Source organism: Nicotiana attenuata, unplaced genomic scaffold, assembly GCF_001879085.1.
Source record: "Nicotiana attenuata strain UT unplaced genomic scaffold, NIATTr2, whole genome shotgun sequence".
NCBI classification, from domain to species: domain Eukaryota; kingdom Viridiplantae; phylum Streptophyta; class Magnoliopsida; order Solanales; family Solanaceae; genus Nicotiana; species Nicotiana attenuata.
Genome location: NW_017671244.1, coordinates 211,960 through 218,353, shown reverse-complemented (window position 1 = coordinate 218,353; position 6,394 = coordinate 211,960). Strand labels below are relative to the sequence as shown.

General features: G+C 33.8%; 1 pseudogene; it reads right to left on the bottom strand.

Annotated features, from left to right (window-relative positions):
• Window positions 1-959: 959 nt before the first annotated feature.
• LOC109207003 lies at window positions 960-5,836 on the bottom strand (annotated as a pseudogene).
• Between the last annotated feature and the right edge of the window lie 558 nt (window positions 5,837-6,394).

The window sequence follows — 6,394 nt, the reverse complement described above, 5'->3', positions numbered from 1 at the left end:
ATGTCATTTGTCGCTTGAGGATTTTTAATCGCGAAACTTGCCCTTCGTGGCTTGATATAAATTGAAAAGATAATAAAGAATAAACCTTGGAAGCCCTTGATTAATTGTTGAAGGTGTTTACCTGTTTTCCTGGCTTCGTGAACTAGAACTACTATATGAATCCATGATTATCCTCGCATTATTGAATATTGATATTGACCTCTAGTGAGTGTCGAAGTTGGCCATCTCGTCTCTACCCCTTCGGGATTAGGCGGGATACTCACTGAGTACACGTTGATTACGTACTCATACTACACTTCTGTGCATTTTTGTTGCACAAGTATATATACCTCTAGCAGCCTACTGGGCGTAGCAGCACGGATGTTTCTGGGACTAGGTGAGCTGCATCATTCGAGGCGACCGCAGCTAGTGTAGTTCCTTTCAGCATTTGTATATTATTCCATGTCCCCTGTATTTCGGACGGATGTTGTATTTTATTTCACTTATCAGTAGTCGCTCATGCACTTGTGACAGCAGGTTTCTGGGAAGGTTTTTAACTAATTTGTACAAATTGTTATTATTTAAATTTGAATTCAATTAGTGATCTTTTATTTATGAAAAATGGAAGGAAAAATTCTAGATTTTCAAAAGTATTAAAAGAGGATTTAATTGATGATTTAGTAGGCTTGCCTGACAGAGGTGTCCGGCGCCACCACGACCCTTAGTGGATTTTGGGTCGTGACAATATTCTCTAAAGCTTTCTTCTCTAACTGCATTCTTTGTTTTATGAATGAAAATCATAATGTTCATTTTCTCATTTAGTGCAGAGACAAGTTATTAAAACAAAGAGTGTGGAATACATGTTATTTATCCTCTCTGTTTTTCTCACTTTAAGTGTTGTTACGTGGTTCTTCTATGGTCTTCTATTAAAAGACTTCAATATTGTTGTAAGTTGTCATTTCATTTCCTACTCTTGACTTTCATGCATCTATACTGATAAAAGATTGCTCGATGATGCACTGATGAAACCAAGAATAGAGAACAATGAAACCAAGAATAGAGAACAAGCAAAAGAATTAACACAGCTGCACAGTTAACCGAAATTTCGGTTTTTCGGTTTAACCGAAAACCGAAGTACAAAAATCGTAAACCGCACCGAAAAACCGAAAATTAATAATTTTAAAATCGTGCACCAACCGAAAAACCGATTAAACCAAAACTAAAAAACCAAAATTCACGGTTCGGCCGGTTTTTTCGGTGTAAAAATTGCACGGGGCGCCCTATTTGGTCGCCTCCATTTAACCTATACCCATTTTTTTAAAAACTTTTAACTTGTACCCACTTTTTAAATAACTTCAGCCCCTTTCTCCTCCTACTTCTCCTCCTTCGACGTCGTCGTCTTCTTCTTTTTCTTTTTTCTTCTGATGATGTTGGTGCTTAATTTAGTTCATAATACTGGAAAAGCAGGGATATATGCATATACGTCTTATCACAAGCACAAAAAGCAAAACAAGAAGAAATTCCTAAATGGGGGACTGGCGTGGCTCAGTTCTAAAGTGCTATGTGTTAATCACAATTCATATTTACCTGAATGTGCTTGAAGAGTATATTGACTCGAAGCGGTTCATCCTTCTCACGTTTTAAGGCAACACCTGGAGGGACATAAATTCGATGATGATTCTCCAAAGCAGTGCTATTCTTCTTAAGCTTTTTCGCCAATGCACTTAAGAAATCAGTGCAAAAACTGGAAAAGCAGGGACATATGCATATATTACTTTCTTACAAATACAAATAATAATAATAACACAAACTTTTGTCAGTTACAAAAACAAAGACTTCAGCTCTAGAGCTGAAGTTCGCCAGTTACAAACAAAAACTTTAGCTCTAGAGCTGAAGTTCGACAGTTACAAAACAAAAACTTCAGCTCTAGAGCTGAAGCTTACAAACAAAATTTCAGCTCTAGAGCTGAAGCTTACAAACAAAAACTTCGCCAATTACAAACAACAAATTCAGCTCTAGAGCTGAAGTTCGACAATTACAAAACAAAAATTTCAGCTCTAGAGCTGAACTTCAGGCCCGGCTACTAGAATGCTAAAGTTTTGCGTGATTGCCTTTGCTACTTCAGCCCCGTATGCTGAAGTTATGCGAAAAAGCGGGTACGCTTGCAATTCTTTTTGCAAAGCGGGCACAAGTTAAAACGTGACACAAAAAGCGGGTATAGATGCAAATGCCCCTTTTTTGGTTCGGTCGGTATTATGCCCACCCCTAAAAAAATTGTTATTGAGTGGCCATTATAATATTCACTTTGTTTTCACACACAAAAGAAAAAAGGAGAATAAAGAAGAAGTTCTGACCAAAAACTGCTATTTATGTACGAAACTGAAAAAAAAAAGTCTATTTTGAGTAAATAATTTTATATTACCTAAACAAAGGCATATATGTATCACATTTAATGGTAGGGCGCTTTTTCGAACTTTTTTACTTTCTAGTAATGATTGTTATTGGAAATTAATTGAGAAGCTTAAATTTAGGGATTCTATTGTAATATAAACTCCTTAATTTTTGCAGTGAGAGGGATTAGGTTTTTTTTTGGGTGTATCATGTATTGTACTGAATGTAATAATAAAATTAGTTGTAGTTAATGTTAATAGAGTCCGTTTGGCTTAAGCTGATTTAGAGTAGCTGATAAGCATTAGGTGCTGAAAAGCACTTTTAAGTGCTGAAACTGATTTAAAAAATAAGCAGTTACTGAAATTAATAATATGCAGCTAAAGAACTGGGTATACGAAGAGTTTTGTTTTGAAAAAAAGTATTTTAGGGATAGAATAGTAAATATTTTGGTCAAACTTAAACTGCTTATAAGTTGAAATTTGATAAGTTGGGGAAGGCCAACTTATGGCTTTTGGCTTATAAGCACTTAACTTATAAGCACTTTTAATTTTACCAAATGCGTAGATAAGCCAAAAAGTGCTTATAGGCCAGTTTGATCAGCTTATAAGCTTAGCCAAACACCCTCATAATCTTGTAAGGCTTGTAGTTATGAAAACTAGTATTCGTACCCGCGCGTTGCGCGGAGAATAATAAATATATTTTTTCATAAGAACATGAAAATGCTACAGTATTATTTTTGGAACATATAAATGTAATAGTATTCGTACAATGAAGTCATAAGAAAAAACGGTAAAGAAACATACCGTTATTTTTTAAGTCCAATAATATTCTTTATAACTTCAATAAAGTAAGTCATGTAATACCAGCTAAAGTGCCGCAAAGAAATATTTCTATGTCTTGAAAATTCATAAAGACGACAAATATATAGTCTTTCAAAATAGAAAAATCAGGCCTTATAACATGGAGTTATGAGAAAATACCCCACTTGAACAACCTTGTCATCCACAATGTACACACTATATTATAACAACTTCCCTGAGGAGCTTAGGGACACGACATGCACAAGTAGTTCCAAAGTTGTGATCCCGATGTTGTATGCAATCTTAGCAGCAGAGATGCTCATATCCATGCTCCATGTCAAACCACAACAAATAGGAAAGAATTAAATATAAGAAACTGACATATTTTTTCAGTTGTAGAGGATGTTGCTTCCAAACACCTTCTTCCATCTTTCAATCAGGCTGCGATCTGCATAATCTTGTTCCAAACAGAACTCGTACAATATTTCATTACATCCATAGTAAAGGTCATAAACATATCACTCCTCTTGTCTAGAATCTTGAATATGGGCCAGAATACTTTACACCTTCTTTTACCATCATTAGGGTCATTGACAGCTTTCAAAACCTAGATAATAGAATTTAAAGTCAGGAAATTCAATCAACAAAATAAGACCAAAAAAATTACTCAGTGCCACCATGCATCAAATTACTAACCTTATCTCATTTAAACATTCAATTCATGTAGGTTAGGCTCAATCGAATCTCAACCCTCGGGGTATTTTATAAGATTTGTCTTGACCCTAGGTATCTTTTAACTGCAAATCAGGAAAAAAAAGAACAAAAGAGAGACTTATTTCATATGCAAGAAAAGATGAAGAGAGTAGTAACAGCCCGCATACTCGCTACATGCACATAAATACAATTTTATAGGTAATTTAAGTTTTTATAGTCAGTAATCAGCATAAAAAAAGGTGCTACATCTGCACAAAATTTAGTTAGTGTGCAATCATTCCCCATAAGAGTACAGGAAAGTGTATGAATTATATTGTATTAATATGATCATCTATCTGGATTTCTATTACTACAAAATTACATATTCTGTAAGTATCTGAATGTTTCCACTAAAGATAGAGTTTTATCCTGAAATATCTATAGTTCCTTTGATTCTAGACTTCCCTATAATTATACAAAGGAGCGATATTGGTAAGCCTTCTCCGACTCTTCTTAATTACGTCCCCGCCACCTGCTTAAACCTAATTAAGGGGGAGGGTATAATAATTCACTGATTGATCATGATCAAGTCACTATCTTTAGTTTTTCTACTCTACCACTATTTTAGTTGATATGCTATTTATATCCAGGTAGTAGTAAAATTTATATTACAGCATGTATCAATGTCCTTATGTTTGATGTTTTTTGAGAATTCAGATACACTCACTTATATTTGAAGACCAATTTATTTGTCTGATTTATTTCAAACTTTTGACGAGAGATTTCATTGTATGCAAACGGATATTTATGGTTCTATCATCAATCACTTTTTCTATTAACATACATGAGTGCACAGAGGATGCTGGAGATGTGACTTTCCACTTTATGTATCTTCCTTCATTGTCATTTGCTTTGGATATATGTGATATATATCCCCATTGTATTTGCAGGAGGAATTATTTTCAATATCATATAAGAATGGTGAACAAAAGAGGTATATAATATTCTCGAAAGTTTCTTAGGCAAAGCATATAAAAGTATGAATTTTGCGTATATGTAGTTCCGATTGAATATGATATAATAATAAAAAATAACACTTCGAATAGAATCGCACACGTGACAGAAAGATCCTTCACAACTGCCACCTGTTTAAAGATATTTCTCTAATATTTTGGAAACATAATATCACCAACCACATAAACAGAAGAAATGAAGAAACTTACAAAATCGTACTGCCAGTTATATCAAAGTCCAACTGTATACATAAGCGTTATTTTGATAATCAAGTAAAATCAAGTTGCTTGCGTATTTTGTTATCTTTAACATGTAAAGTTCTATGCTGAGAACTTAATATCTTAACAATACTGATCATTTTATTAGTTTAGACATTATGCAAAAGATTCTCAGTAGAAAAGACGTTACTCTTCATTCCAACTTTTTATATTTTATTTCAAGACCAATTATGCGTATAATTTTCTCATTCACCATATCTGCCTTAAGGGAATGTAGTTAGCAGTGGTAATGAGAATAATCAGAAAATAAAGATTTTTTGTATACATTCTTTACCATTAAAAGAAGTCAAGTAAAAAAGTTTACCTGAAAACTTTCGCCTGAATAAAAGTTGGAAAGACTCGGAACCTGAGTCGAGTTCGTTGAGACAAAGACAATCGTTCGTAGATTTCTAGATTTTCCTGCACTTGCCCGACTTTTCCTGCACAATACACCTTGAACTTTAGTAAAAAAAATATAGGTTCTTCAACAACAAACTATTAACAATTTTTTGAAGCAAATTCATATGTTTCATATATCCATTGATATATAATGAAACTCCTTTTGTGGAACAATATTCTATGTATACCTGTCCGACTTGAGCTGTGAGTGTTCGACTTGTCCTGCACCTGTCTTTAATTATATGCTGGAGTTAAGATTCTTACATCAGTGCTGTCAATAAATATAATGTTCCATACCTCCATCTATATGTAATGAAACCCCTTTTGAGGAATAACTTTTCATGTATACCTGTCCGACTTGAACTGTATGTATATATGTGAGTTGTGACTAACTGCTAGTTTTTTTTTTCTTTTTGCAGCAAATTCAAAGAGATTATCATCATCATCAAAGGTTCTATGATATCCATTGCAATCGGTTGCTAAATCCAAGGAGGAGAAACCACCTTTGACTGATTCTTCCAACTCTTCGGCTCCTAGAAATCATACTTCAAAGGTTGTTGTAGCAAGAAATATTACTCAAGAGTAAAAAGAAAATGGAAAAAGAATTTGGAAGAACAAAACACGTAAATAATTACTGTGTGTAGGAAAAGATAGGAGAAGTGGAGAACGTGAAGGTACACTATGCGAATCCCACGTTTGGGAATTATGCAGTTGTGTACTTAATTTCAGGGTATTTTATTTTCATTTTTCTTTTTTTTCTTATATTTGTGTACAAAGTATTAAGTAGTATATTAAGTATAAAAATAAAGTTCCAATTAAAAGTTTTGGAATTGGAATCGGAAGAAAGAAACGTGGGAGAAC